The sequence below is a fragment of the Narcine bancroftii genome, chromosome 5 (assembly GCF_036971445.1).
Source record: "Narcine bancroftii isolate sNarBan1 chromosome 5, sNarBan1.hap1, whole genome shotgun sequence".
Lineage (NCBI taxonomy): Eukaryota > Metazoa > Chordata > Chondrichthyes > Torpediniformes > Narcinidae > Narcine > Narcine bancroftii.
Genome location: NC_091473.1, coordinates 217,814,506 through 217,828,697, shown reverse-complemented (window position 1 = coordinate 217,828,697; position 14,192 = coordinate 217,814,506). Strand labels below are relative to the sequence as shown.

At 43.7% G+C, this 14,192-nt stretch overlaps 1 protein-coding gene across 4 annotated transcripts in view; it reads left to right on the top strand.

The window, feature by feature from the left end:
* The first annotated feature begins 285 nt into the window (after window positions 1–285).
* Window positions 286–14,192, top strand: part of LOC138764860 (transmembrane protein 263) — a 50,375-nt gene continuing 36,468 nt past the window's right edge. For 2 of the 4 annotated variants that reach the window (XM_069941232.1, XM_069941231.1), the window contains exons 1-2: window positions 288–475; window positions 720–803. The gene's annotated coding sequence lies outside the window, so the exon portion shown is untranslated. Of the gene's footprint in view, window positions 476–719; window positions 804–14,192 lie in introns of all 4 variants that reach the window. The other 2 variants (XM_069941230.1, XM_069941234.1) reach the window with 2 other exon arrangements.

The window sequence follows — 14,192 nt, the reverse complement described above, 5'->3', positions numbered from 1 at the left end:
AAAAGATGTACCCGCCCCAGGAAAGGATAACTCTTTATGGGAGTGTGTCAGTCCCTGCAGGAGATCACAAGGAGCGTGGGGTCTCTGCTCCATCCCTGAGAAAGGACGGGGTGGTGGAGTCCAAAGGAGCCTTTGTGCATTCAGTCTTCACACCGGGAACCTTTGCGGCTCTCAACAGTCAGATAGCCCCGCTTCGCAGAACTTACCTCTCACGACACTGTCAGATGTGCAGCCACAATTAACCTTGGGTTTTGGCAGGGGGTTTTGACGTGCTGTACTTGACGCCATGTCCGGTTGTACTGCGGGGCGGAGCGCCACGTCGGCAGCATTGAGCCAGGAGCCTTGGAGCACCCGGGAAGGGTCTGCGCTATTTGGGACAGGGGAGGTATCAGCGTTACCCCCACCCCGATCAGTAGCACGGGACGTCCTCTGAGAGGAGAGCGGAGGAGACGAGAGGAACCCAAGAATGGTGAAGGTATCACACAGGCGGGCGCCGCTCGGCTCTTTATTGTCACCGAGGTTGAGAAGCTCAACTTTTCATTTGTTGAGTATTTTATTGGGGGGGGGGGAGAATTTGGCATAAACAAAGATTCGCACATTGTTTTAAAAGGCGATCAGTTGTTAACTTTAAACAAAAATGAACGTTCACGTCTATTCTTGACACTGTGCCCCCAGAGAGGGGGGGGAGAGAGAATTGACTGTCGAAATAAATGTTGCAGGAGCGGAGGATCTCCACGAAAAACGCTGTGTAGTTTGGAGAGAGGGAGAGAAGGGACTTGCCACTTGTACGCTGCAAAAACGAGGTAAAAAAAAAAAGTCCTCCGATTGTGCCCTTCGGTTTACTTGGTGCATCTGCGTGGCGTGTTTTGCAAACAAATTGAATAAGATCATTGCTCCAGTTTTACCCTGCGCTCATTGGAGTCGCCGTGAGTTCGCTCTGCCAGGTAGTCTTCTCACTGACAAGTCACCAGCGCCATCTCACCCCAGACCACGGGGCGCTTGGGTTGAGTCTGGCAAGATGTGCCCCTTGCAGCGCGTTCCCCCTTCGTTCTGAGCCCTGGTGCGTTTGTCTCTTGTGCATCTTTGATTAATTACTTTCATTTTTTTTAAAATTCCTCCGCCTGTTATCCATCTGATAAACGCTGCCCAGCTCACTATGGGATCTTGTATTTTCCATAAAACAGGGGAGGCAATTCGGCCCATAGAGTCTATTCCCATTTTCCCTGTCGTTTGTTTTCCCTTCAGCTCCACAAGCCCCTTTCCCATTCTCTGGCTACCCACCTATACGTAAGGATTAACAATAAGGCGCTCTTGGCTGAGCAAGGAAACTCACAGAAAGTACAGTTGCAGCCAGACAGGACCCGGGGTCAGAGTGCACCCCAGACATTGCAGTCCTACTCATCACAGTGCAACTCTGGAATTGGCTTGTGGAAGACTCGGCTGCTCAAGTTCCTACCCCATATTGGAGTCTTTTCCTAACGACCTGTTGGATGCCAATTGGGCTTGGAAATGGTTCTTTGGGCCCTTGAAGTGGCCCCTCTTGTCTCAGGATTTGTAGCCTGGTCCCGATATAGCCCCATCTTATGAAACATATAGCCTGAGTATTTAAGAATAGGATTTCCTTCAAAGTGTTCACACAATGATAATTGATCTAAAGAGTAGATAGCAAGTGAGGATCAGCAGCTTTCTGGTAAGATGGCTTCTTTGGCAAGCCTCTGCCTTGCACTCCGAGTTGGGCTATGCAGTTGATTAAATAGACAAGTATTGTATGTTAAACATTCAGAGTGACCACTGTTATTCAGGTGGAGCTTTTCTTTTTCAATATTTTTATTGGATTTTACCGAAATAGTACATCGATAAAAGCCATTCATCAAAGGTAATATATAAAAAGGAATGTACATAAAAAAGTTATATAAGAAAAATAAAATGATTTTATATATAAACGATGTAGCAGTCAAACAGAAAAAAAGTAGCAAACACAAACAATTACAATAAGTGGCTAATTGAATTTTTTTTAAAAGGGAAGAACAAAACAAAACATTTTCGTGGAGAAATTGTAATGTGAAATGTGGCACTAGAGTTATGTGTTGCAAAGGGTCCCTTCTGTCATTTAAGAAAAGGTTGGATGTGTACGTGGAGGTGAGGGGATTGGAGGGTTATTGGCAGAGAGCGGGAGGTTTGAGCTAGTGGAGCTGTTCTAGTGAACCGGTGCGGTCTCGAAAGGCCGACATGGCCTGTTTCCGCTCCGTAAATGGTTATATGGTAACTATTATACTCTTCTACAAATTCTACCCCCTTCCCTTCTGAAGTTATCTAGTAAGTACATATTACCATTAAACTACCATTAAAATAAACCACAAACTCATAAAGCAAGATCCAAGTGATCTTATAAATTACCAAAATAATGGGACCCCGAAAATTTAAATCCGTTACAGTAGAAAAACATCTGACTTTTTCCAAAGTTAGACATGGCATCATATCGGATAGCCATGGGGTATAAATAGGAGAGACAAGGTCTTTCCATCTCATCACTATTGAACATCTACCAATATTGATTAAGATATATTGATTGAGGCATAATTAAATTTAAATCATCTGTCTTAGTTGATCCTAAAAGGATACCTATAGGATTAGGCATCAGATTCACATTGAGAACTAAAGATAGGACACGAAAGATATCTTCCCAAAAAATGGAAAGAGAGGAACAAGACCAAAACATATGTAACAAAGTACCTTCTTCAGTCTTACACCTGTCACCTATCAAGGAAATGCTAAAATGAAATATAGCCAATTGAACTTTAGAAAAGTAAGCTCAATGTACTACCTTAAATTGTAAAAGTGAATGTTGGGCACACAAAGAAGATGAATTTACCAATTTTAAGATGAAAAGGTGGGGCTTTTAAATACCATGTCGTATTCCACCTGGATAACCTACAACCCAGCCTACAATAGTATATATAACATGGAATTTTCCAATTTCAGGTAGTCCCAACCCAATCCAGTTCGAAAGCTTCCTTCTATTCTTCATCTATTCCCATTCTACAAGTCCATTCCAGTACGTGCTTTTCATTTGTGTCCCTTTTTCTTCCCTCCTTCCAGCCCCCCCTCTGGACTCAACCCTTTACATCTTTACCTCGGTATTGCTTTACATCTTGGCTCCTCCTTTGTCTTTTCCCTTACTTAAGGTGCTTGAAGTTCCTCTGATTACCATCTTTGTATTGAAAAAGGTCCCTGCCCAAATGTTGACTCTCTGTTTCTCTCCATGGATGCTGCCTGACCTGCTGAGGGCCTCCAGCTTCTCGTCGTTTGTTCAGAACTTCCTAAGGTGTCTGACATTTTCGAAGGAAGTTTGACATGGCTTTAGAAGTGCGTGACCAACGATCAAAAGCTTAGATTGTGACAAATCTTGAAAAAGCACCTTGAAGGTGGAATACACAAATGTGCTGGAGGAAATGCAGAGTCCATAGGAAGTAAAGAATAACCAGCATTTTGGGTATGAGCCCTTAATCAAACTATGAGGAGAAAACAGGCAGGTGCTTGAATGAAAAGGTTGGGTGGTGGGAGGGGAGGAGAGGAGGTAGGAAGGAGCAGGGAGAGTTCAGGTTAACAGACATGCGAATTTCTTCAGCACATTGGTGTAATTATGACCTCTTTTCTGTTGCCTCATGCTCCTCCCACTACCCCATCCTCCCTCTTCTCCTCACCCCATCTTTTTATTCAGAAGCCTGCAAGCATTTTGTTTATACCTTGACGAAGAGCTCAAGTCTGAAATGTTAGTTACCCTTTACCCGCTATGGGTTCTGCATGACCGGGCTGAGTTTCTCCAGCATGTTTATGCTTTGCATGTGACCACTGCACCTGCAGACTTTTCTTATTTAATGCCTTACAAGTAGAAAGAGTGGTGGAGAGGTTGAAGCAGGATACTCAGGAATTGGGGGACAGGAATAGAATCCATTGGGAGAGCAGTGAAAAACATGGAATGCACAAGAGATCAGAATTAAAAGAAACACAATGCTGGAGAAACTCAACTGGTCAAACCGTGCACTTAACATAGCAAAGGAAAAGATACAGAATCAACATTTTGGGCTTGAGCCCTTTATTAAAATATGGGATTATAGAGTTCATGGGGACAGATGGGGCTGAGCCTCTGAGATATTTCAATGCTGGAATGATATTGTTGAGTTCTTGCTGTGTGTGGGCTATGTTGGAAAATCCCTAACCTGAGTCCTTTTCTGCTGAATAGTGACGCCTCCTGTCAAGCTTGTTGGTGCCGGTGATAGTTCAACTATCCAAATGGTAAACCCACTTCTTATGGGATTGTCTGAGTGCCCAGATTAGAGGCTGGTGTCAGTCCACTTGTGATGTAATCACAATGCAGAGTTCTGAACTTTAGGGGTTAAATTCAGGTTTCCCCCCCAACCCCCAAAAATAGACTTTATTCACAATAAATTATTTGCAAAGAGAAAACCATTCAGAGTTTGTTCCCACCCTTACTTTCATATCCATACATTCCCATCACTGCCTTGCTACATTCTATTCCATTTCCACCACTGTGACACCTTGTTGCATCTACCCCCCCCCCCCCCCCTTTGTTTGAAGGACTTCCCCCTCGGTCTCTGCTTCTCACTGCCCAGTAATGGGGGGACTTCCCCACAGCACCCTCAGCACGTACTCTTTGCAGCCTGGAATGTGCCCGAAGGCAGCATTCCCTCACCGACATCAAGCAGACCAAAGTGCGTCTTTCAAGAGTTGCTGGTCTTCCATCAATTCTCAGTCTGACTCTGTCACACTGCTGCTGGGGGTGAACCGTGACAAGGACCCTTGCATCCTTCTCCACACACTCTTAGCGAATCTGCAAAGAAACGGGAGACTGTCTTCTCTACTCCACCGCTCTCATCTCGAGGACGTGTGTTGTGGGTTATGTTCTGGTTGTACTGACTGGGAAAGCTCCTCTCACTGCCAGCCAGGGCAAGTCCTGGTGCTTGTTTGTGAACCCTGGCAGATTCAGGTGCAATATTGATGAAGATCGCATTTTTTATTGAAGTTTTGAAAAATGTAAGCAAAGAGATTGCTTTCTTTTCTCTTCTCCTCACCATTAACATAATGAAACTCCACTTTCAATATCTTGGAGATAATCCTGAATTTTTAACACGAGTTTTATGAAAAACCCATTGATGATGACAGACAGGGACTTGATGAATCTGTAAATAAGAAAACAGAATAGTAAGAGAAGTTCTGACGAAGTGTTTAAAATGCTAATTAAAATCAACCAGGCATAGAAAAGATGGCCTAGTTATTCTCATGCGTAATGCTGCGTGTTTATGTGCTGCACGATCAAATTCTATTTAAAATCTGGTTGCTGAATGTAACTCCAGTATCCATGTAGCATGCTTTGGAATAATCAGATGCATTCCTTTATGCTGATGACACAGTTTTACAGTGATCATCGGAAGTGTTGAAATGATAATCATTCCCTCCTTCTTATGCACTTCATCAATAGAAGGTCTCCTGTATGTTGGTTTGAGCATCTATCTTTATCCAGGCCTCATGGAGTCTGGCCTCGAAGAAGCTTTCTCATTCCTTCCCAAGTTGTCCTTTCTGCGAGGCAATTCCTTTGTCTGTTTTCTGGACTGTGGGGCTGGGGCAACGCTTCCAACCACCACGGTTCCTGCCATCAGTCAGTGCCCACTTCTGACACCACAGTGTCTCCTTACTTGTTATAGTGCCACTTCAGGGGAGATTAAGGCCATTCAGTGCCAGTACTTGGTGTGTCATTTCCCAGTCATTTAACATTTTAAAATTTTGTGATACAGCACGGTAACAGGCCTTCGAGCCTGCGTTCCTCAATTACACTCGTGGCTAAATGAACTACTAACCCACAAATGTCTTTAGAATGTGAGAGGAAACCCACGTGGTCACAGACAGCGATGCATTCAAACCTGAGTTGTTGGTTCTTTGCTAGCGTAAATAACCTTGTCTCTTGTTCTTACCGTGACGGCAAATTGCCCTTAAAATTCACATTTTTCTCCAACTTTGAGAGCCTTGAGTGTTTTGTGCTTGCAAGGCCAGGATTTTCTGATTCCAATATGCATGACACACTGCCTTCCAAATCAAGTGAAACTGGACAGATCCCCTGTGCAATGACACTCCCAATTTCATCTACAGAGTTTCCGCCCTTGGTTGGGAAATCCAGATCAAGGGACAGGATTTTACAATGACAACCAGGAACAAATTTGGGGGGTGATTGTGAAATCTGGAATTCATTCCCCTGTGGTTTTGATTGCACATAAATACAGAAACAAAATGAATAGATATTGATTGACATAATTGGAATATGGAACACAGGTAGGTAAATGGAGTTCAAGTGGATAAGAGGCATGATCTGATTGAATGTAACACTGAAACAAATGAGTGAATGAACTCCTCTCAAAAGAAAATAACTTGGTTACTGGAGGATAGCAGATCATAAATGTGATTTTTTTTTGTTGCTATGCCTAACATCAAAGTTTGAAAGAGGAGATAAACTGCACAGAAAATGTTGAAACCAGATAGTGCAGTGACCTGTGAACCATGATGCCCTGCTGGGGATGGAAGTTCCATTTGGGGTATTGAATGTTGAATTGTCTGAATGATAGTATGTCCAATTTTGGAAAATCCTCTATATTGGACCATACAGTCGCACAGAACACCAGGACGATGCTGATGAATCACTAGCCATTCGTGATTTCCACCTGCCATTGGGACATTGAGATTCTTCTGTTTTGCTCTGGGGGGGGTGGTGGGGGGGGAATCGCATTTCTGTAGCCACATGAAACTGCAGAGGTTGCAACTTTCAGCAAACAGTGAGAAGCTGGTACAATGCAGAGGTTCAGGCAGCTTCCATGGATGCAAATGCACCGTTGAAAGTTTGACTGCCCATTTCCCTCTATGGATTAATGCCTGTCCCACTGAGTCCCTGCAGCTTCTCATTGTGTTTCAATTGTACCCTTCTCACTTTAAGCATTTTACATTCAAGGCAGATCTTTTGAAGGGCATTTATGCAATAATGCAAGAAACAAGGCGGCAAATTTGTGTACAGCAGACACCCATGGTGATAGCTGGAGAATCTGATTCACATGTTGGTTGAGATATAAATATTAGCCAGATGCCAGAAAGAACTCCCTGTTTTTCAGAGAATTGACATTGGATCTTTTGTGTCACATTTGATGAGCCTCAGAGAAACATCTGCAACAGGTGGCAGCCCTGAACCCTTCTGTACAACAGTCGTGTCTCAGCCCACATTTGACATTCAGGAGGGGAACTTCTGAGTCCTTTGCCTTCTGCCTGAGAACCATAGTGCTCATTACGCTATCTGACGCTGATAATCTGCTCAGAAGGATGGTGTAATTCGCTGTAAATAGACCAATGCTGCCAGCATTGGTCGCTGTCTGTATCCAACCTAAATTAAAGGTTTGAGAGCTCTCAACTTTAATGTCGAATGATCTGAGGCTTTGTTGGAAGGCTCTGAATATCTGGCAATAATGGGCTTTAGTTGTGTTGCTGCTGTGTGACACAACTTTTAGCCTGCAGCTTGTTGAAAGGGGACTATTTGTTCTGGTGTTTGGATCGGGTGCACATTTTTTTCCAATCTTGTGCTAGTTTCTGCCTAGTGCATTTGAATATTATTAAGCAATAAGCAAATGGAGAAAACTCTGAGGTTTGCAAAGTTCCCTGTGCTCCTCTTCTGAGGGTAAGATTGCATTTTGATTTTGTCTCCATGGCCTTTGATTCAAGCGTAGAAATTGGATGTCACCTGGTTTTGCTGTATTAGCACTAGATTTTCCCCTGAATTTAATTTAAAAAGTGTTATTGGTTGGGGTATTTATACTTTTTAAAAATTTCAGTTGTAATTTTTTCATTGGAAACTGAGAAGCTGACGTGCATTCATTGTTGGCAGCAAAGCTCATGCACGGTGCCTGCTGGGAAGTGGGTTATCATTGTTCAAGTGCTCACTCTGGCAGCTACGCAGCTTGCCACGGAGTGGAGAATAAGAGCAAGGAGTGGGCATGGTGGAGAGGGTGCAAAATACAAAGCTCATGCACGGTGCCTGCTGGGAAGTGGGTTATCATTGTTCAAGTGCTCACTCTGGCAGCTACGCAGCTTGCCACGGAGTGGAGAATAAGAGCAAGGAGTGGGCATGGTGGAGAGGGTGCAAAATACAAAGCTCATGCACGGTGCCTGCTGGGAAGTGGGTTATCATTGTTCAAGTGCTCACTCTGGCAGCTACGCAGCTTGCCACGGAGTGGAGAATAAGAGCAAGGAGTGGGCATGGTGGAGAGGGTGCAAAATACAAAGCTCATGCACGGTGCCTGCTGGGAAGTGGGTTATCATTGTTCAAGTGCTCACTCTGGCAGCTACGCAGCTTGCCACGGAGTGGAGAATAAGAGCAAGGAGTGGGCATGGTGGAGAGGGTGCAAAATACAAAGCTCATGCACGGTGCCTGCTGGGAAGTGGGTTATCATTGTTCAAGTGCTCACTCTGGCAGCTACGCAGCTTGCCACGGAGTGGAGAATAAGAGCAAGGAGTGGGCATGGTGGAGAGGGTGCAAAATACAAAGCTCATGCACGGTGCCTGCTGGGAAGTGGGTTATCATTGTTCAAGTGCTCACTCTGGCAGCTACGCAGCTTGCCACGGAGTGGAGAATAAGAGCAAGGAGTGGGCATGGTGGAGAGGGTGCAAAATACAAAGCTCATGCACGGTGCCTGCTGGGAAGTGGGTTATCATTGTTCAAGTGCTCACTCTGGCAGCTACGCAGCTTGCCACGGAGTGGAGAATAAGAGCAAGGAGTGGGCATGGTGGAGAGGGTGCAAAATACAAAGCTCATGCACGGTGCCTGCTGGGAAGTGGGTTATCATTGTTCAAGTGCTCACTCTGGCAGCTACGCAGCTTGCCACGGAGTGGAGAATAAGAGCAAGGAGTGGGCATGGTGGAGAGGGTGCAAAATACAAAGCTCATGCACGGTGCCTGCTGGGAAGTGGGTTATCATTGTTCAAGTGCTCACTCTGGCAGCTACGCAGCTTGCCACGGAGTGGAGAATAAGAGCAAGGAGTGGGCATGGTGGAGAGGGTGCAAAATACAAAGCTCATGCACGGTGCCTGCTGGGAAGTGGGTTATCATTGTTCAAGTGCTCACTCTGGCAGCTACGCAGCTTGCCACGGAGTGGAGAATAAGAGCAAGGAGTGGGCATGGTGGAGAGGGTGTAAAATACAAAGCTCATGCACGGTGCCTGCTGGGAAGTGGGTTATCATTGTTCAAGTGCTCACTCTGGCAGCTACGCAGCTTTCCACGGAGTGGAGAATAAGAGCAAGGAGTGGGTATGGTGGAGAGGGTGCAAAATGCAGAAGAAGGAGAGGAAATTGAGGGATGAAGTGTGCAATTCAGTTGAAGTGGTGCATTGTTGGGAAATGGGGTGGGGGGAGGGTTGTCCCTGGAGCAACTGAGCCACTCCCACAGCAAGATAGGGTCTGCATACCACTGCATTTAGTACCTAAATTCTTCCATTGTCACTGGGTCTAAATCCTGACTGTACAGGGGTGGGGGAGATAGTAACCTTCACTAGAAGGACTTCAGCAGTTCAAGAAGGTAACTCACCATCTCTTTTTCAAGGGCATTTAAGCATTGGAACAAATGCTAGCCTTGACAGCGCCTCCTCTTCTCGATCTTGACAAATTGATAAATTTCACAATCTTTGACAGCACTACCCAGCTTCACAAAGATAGCAAATGGAGGGGGTCAGTGCGATGTGGAGTGGGGGGGGAGGGTTATTTGCATGTGGTTCATGTCTTTCTGGATAATGAACTTGTTTTTACTGTGATTGTTCAATCAAGATTGCCATTTGCGATTTTTCCTTTTTTTTTGATCTGGTTTCTGTTAGTGTGTTATGAACTCTTTTTTTTAAAACCAAAAATAGACTTTACCCAGAATAAATTATTTACAAAATGAAAACTGTTCAAAGTCTCTCTGCACCCTTCGTTTTATATCCATGAATTTCTATGACTGCATGCCGTAACTTCCATTTTCTATATAGCACCATTACTACCACTGTGACCCCTTGTAGTTACTCTCCCCCACCCCCCACCTCCCACTGTTACTTGAGGAGGACCAGGAATGACTACCCTCCCCTGCACATCAACAATTCTGTATGAGAGAGTGGAGAGCACCAAGTTCTTTGGAGTTCACTTAACGAGTGACATATCGTGGACACTCAGATTTCAGATGCATTGTCAAGAGTGCATACATGACATCACATACAACCCTGAGATTCTTTTTCCTGCGGGCACAGCAGGACTGCCACCAATTGGTAATGCCAAAATAAACTATGCAGTGTAAACATGTAAACAAATGTTGCACTCATCATCTCCTCACTTGTCAGGAAGGCACCAGATGACCTCGATGGTCTGCTCAGGGAAATGGCCCACATCTTTGTCTCTCAGTGTCTGCAGAAAGTTCCATACTGACCACTGCCTGATAGACTGATTATCAAAGGTGTCTGTCTGGAAAAACTTTGATGAAGGATAGGTGGTGTAGCAAAGTCCAGCTGACCGGGACATTGCATGGCAACGGAGCCAGGTCCATCCTTTGCAACACCTGGGACAGCGTTAGAAATGTATGCTGGACACATGAACTTTAATTGTAGAAAGTAGAATGAAATGATCCCAGTGTTAGGATGAATAGTGGCAGGAAGAGAGAGCTCCATAGAACACAACAGCACAGAAACTGGCCCTTTGGCCCATCTAGTCTGTGCTGAACTATTATTCTTCCAGTGACCTGCACCTGGATCATAGCCCTCCATGTACCCGTCCAATTTTTAAAAATGTAAAAATTGAGCCTGCATCCACAACTTCAGCTGGGAGTTCGTTCCACTCTCTGCGTGAAGAAGTTCTCCCTAATGTTCTCTTTAAACATTTCACCTTTCACCCTTAACCCATGTCCTCTTGTTAATGCCTTCCCTAATCTTAGTGGAAAAAAAACCCTGCCTGCCCCATCTATGCCTCTAATTTTGTACACTGTTATCAAATCTCTCCTCTTTCTTCTACGGTCCAGGGAATAAAGTCCTACCTAACATGTTTAGCCATTCCTTTGTATCCTGGATTGGAGAGATTTCCACTGGAAATAAAGGCAAGCCCATTAATGTGTAACATTGATATGTAACTTGTACATTCAAACAAAAGTTGAACTATTTTGTTTACAGTCTAATTTGGAGCAAGGTTTTAAGATGGCCTGAGTGGCAAATTTTCATATGGAGAATGGTAGGTGCATGGAATGAGTTACCAGAGGATGTTGCAGAGGAGAATACAAGAACGCTCTTTAAAAGATATTTGGACGGGTATGTGGATCTGCAAAGTACAGTGGACACGGGTCAGATGAAGGCAAATGGGAGTAGTTCAGGAACACTTTGGTATGGATGAGTTGGGTGGAAGTACTCATTTCTATGTTGCCCAACATCTGATTCTAATGTCTGAACACTGTATCCCTACAAGTGGTATCACCTAACCAGATAAAATGCACCTGAAGGAAAAGTAGTCAAATAAATGGCAGGTGCAGTACAATAATAAATTCATGATTGATTAAGTGTGAGCTGTTTTAGGGAGGAAAGGACTTTTCTCTGATGTGTTGACTCACCAACTTAGTGCGGTGGTGGTTGTGATAGCTGCTGCTGAAGAACCTGGTCATCCCTGGAATAATGGATGAAATTTGTTTCTTCTTAAAACCTCCAGTCTTCCCCTGCCTCTACCACCTCTTCCTGCATCTCTGTTTCACCTTTGTGTTCTCTTTCAGCAGTACATTTCATTATTACTTGCACAATGTAGGCAGCTCTCCCTTAACTCCTCACAGATGATTCTTCATTGGAATTCGGGTTCAAGCAATTTTGGATCATTTTACATGTTTGTTTCTTGCTTTTTTTTTCTCTTTTGCTCCTCTCTTTTCTTTCTCCCTTTCTCTCTTGTCTATATCTCTCTCTTTGCTATCTCCCTCTTTTTTATTTCCCTTTTCTTTTTTCTTGCTCTCTTTTTTCTCTCTTTACTCTCTTTTCTCTCCTATCTCCCGCTCTATCTCTTTTCTCTTCTCTCCTCCTCTCTCTTCCTCTACTCTCCCATCTCTCTTTCTCTTCCTCCTCTCTTTTCTGTCCTATCTCTCCTCTCTTTTCTCTCTCATTCCTTTCTCTCTCTCTCATTCCTTTCTCTCTTTCTCACTCACTCTTTTCTCTCTCTCATTCCTTTCTCTCTCTCTCATTCCTTTCTCTCTTTCTTTCTCTCTCTCTCATTCCTCTCTCTTTTTCTCACTCCTTTCTCTCTCTCTCTCTCATTCCTTTCTCTCTCTCTCTCATTCCTTTCTCTCTCTCTCATTCCTTTCTCTCTCTCTCATTCCTTTTTCTCTCTCATTCCTCTCTCTCACTCCTTTCTTTCTCTCATTCACTCCTTTCTCTCTCATTCCTTTCTCTCTCTCTCTCTCTCATTCCTTTCTCTCTCTCATTCCTTTCTCTCTCTCATTCCTTTCTCTCTCATTCCTTTCTCTCTCTCTCTCTCATTCCTTTCTCTCTCTCTCTCTCATTCCTTTCTCTCTCTCTCTCATTCCTTTCTCTCTCATTCCTTTCTCTCTCTCTCATTCCTTTCTCTCTCTCTCATTCCTCTCTCATTCACTCCTTTCTCTCTCATTCACTCCTTTCTCTCTCATTCACTCCTTTCTCTCTCATTCACTCCTTTCTCTCTCATTCCTTTCTCTCTCTCACTCCTTTCTCTCTCTCATTCCTTTCTCTCTCACTCCTTTCTCTCTCTCTCCTTTCTCTCTCACTCCTTTCTCTCTCTCTCATTCCTTTCTCTCTCTCACTCCTTTCTTTCTCCCTCATTCCTTTATCTCTCTCTCTCATTCCTTTCTCTCTCTCTCATTCCTTTCTCTCTCTCTCTCTCATTCCTTTTTCTCTCTCTCATTCCTTTATCTCTCTCATTCCTTTCTCTCTCTCTCTCTCTCTCTCTCTCTCTCTCTCTCATTCCTTTTTCTCTCTCTCATTCCTTTCTCTCTCTCTCTCTCTACCTCCTTTGACATTTTCCAATCCATATTCTGTTTTGTGGTGAACTTGGGTCATTCTGCTTTGACTAATAATCTTGCCACCTTTCCAACAGCCATTGGCAAGTTTGCCTTGTTATCCTGGTTTTACTAAGGCCTGCTCACTTTGTCTTTTAATAAGATCATCTATTCATTTTCTTTGTATTTAACTTGCAAGATGACCAAAGGGAAAACAATTGATATTTATTTTGCAGGAGTTATCTATTTATGTTGCATTGCCTAACTCCATCTGTGATAGAGAACATAGAATCATGGAATATAGGTGTGGGAGTATGCCATTCAGCCCTTTGAACAAAGGTTAGAGCTCTTAATCAATCTCACAATACCATTGTAAATAGGAGAATGATACAATATACTATAAAACTAAATAGCACCTCAACAAATAAACAGGACCCAAGTGTGCATCTGTTCTCTAATTTTAAAATTATAGCATGTTTTGTGAGCTGTATGAAATATGCGAGTACTCAAAAATATAATTGAGCATCTAAATGTGCAGAGGCTGGTGATTTTGGCCTTTGGGTCTGTTCAGGTGTGCAGGAGAACTAAGCTTTATTAGTTTTGTGCCTGATTCCCAGTGGATTTGTGAATAAGCACTGTTTTCGTGCAGGGAAACTCTAGCAAGTCTCAATTCTGGAGTATTTTTAGTTCCACATGTATGGGGAATTACAGTTCCCGCTGAAGCAGATAATGGTGCCTTTTTAATTCTCCTCCAGCTATAATTTTTTAGAAAGAAATGCTGTGCATTTTAATTGGCCAGCTGTGACACGAGGGTGAATCCATAGATTCTGAGTTGAGGGCTGGAGTTCGAGTTGGACTCCACGCAGTTCCTATTCCACAGTCTTGGGTCTTGTACAGAGTAGAATATCTCTGTCCTGGACCCTGGCACAGAAGAAGTTATGCTTATATCTCATTTTCTGGTATAATTATAGTTCCTATAGCATTAATAGTTCCTACCGTATTAATGCACTAATTTAGGTTCCAGGAGATTCCTTCTCCATGATCATGCAGCTGTTCCTCATGTTGCAACAAAAGGATAACAGGCTAGAGATGAAGGAAAAATGCATTGCTGGAAAAACTCAGCAGGTTAT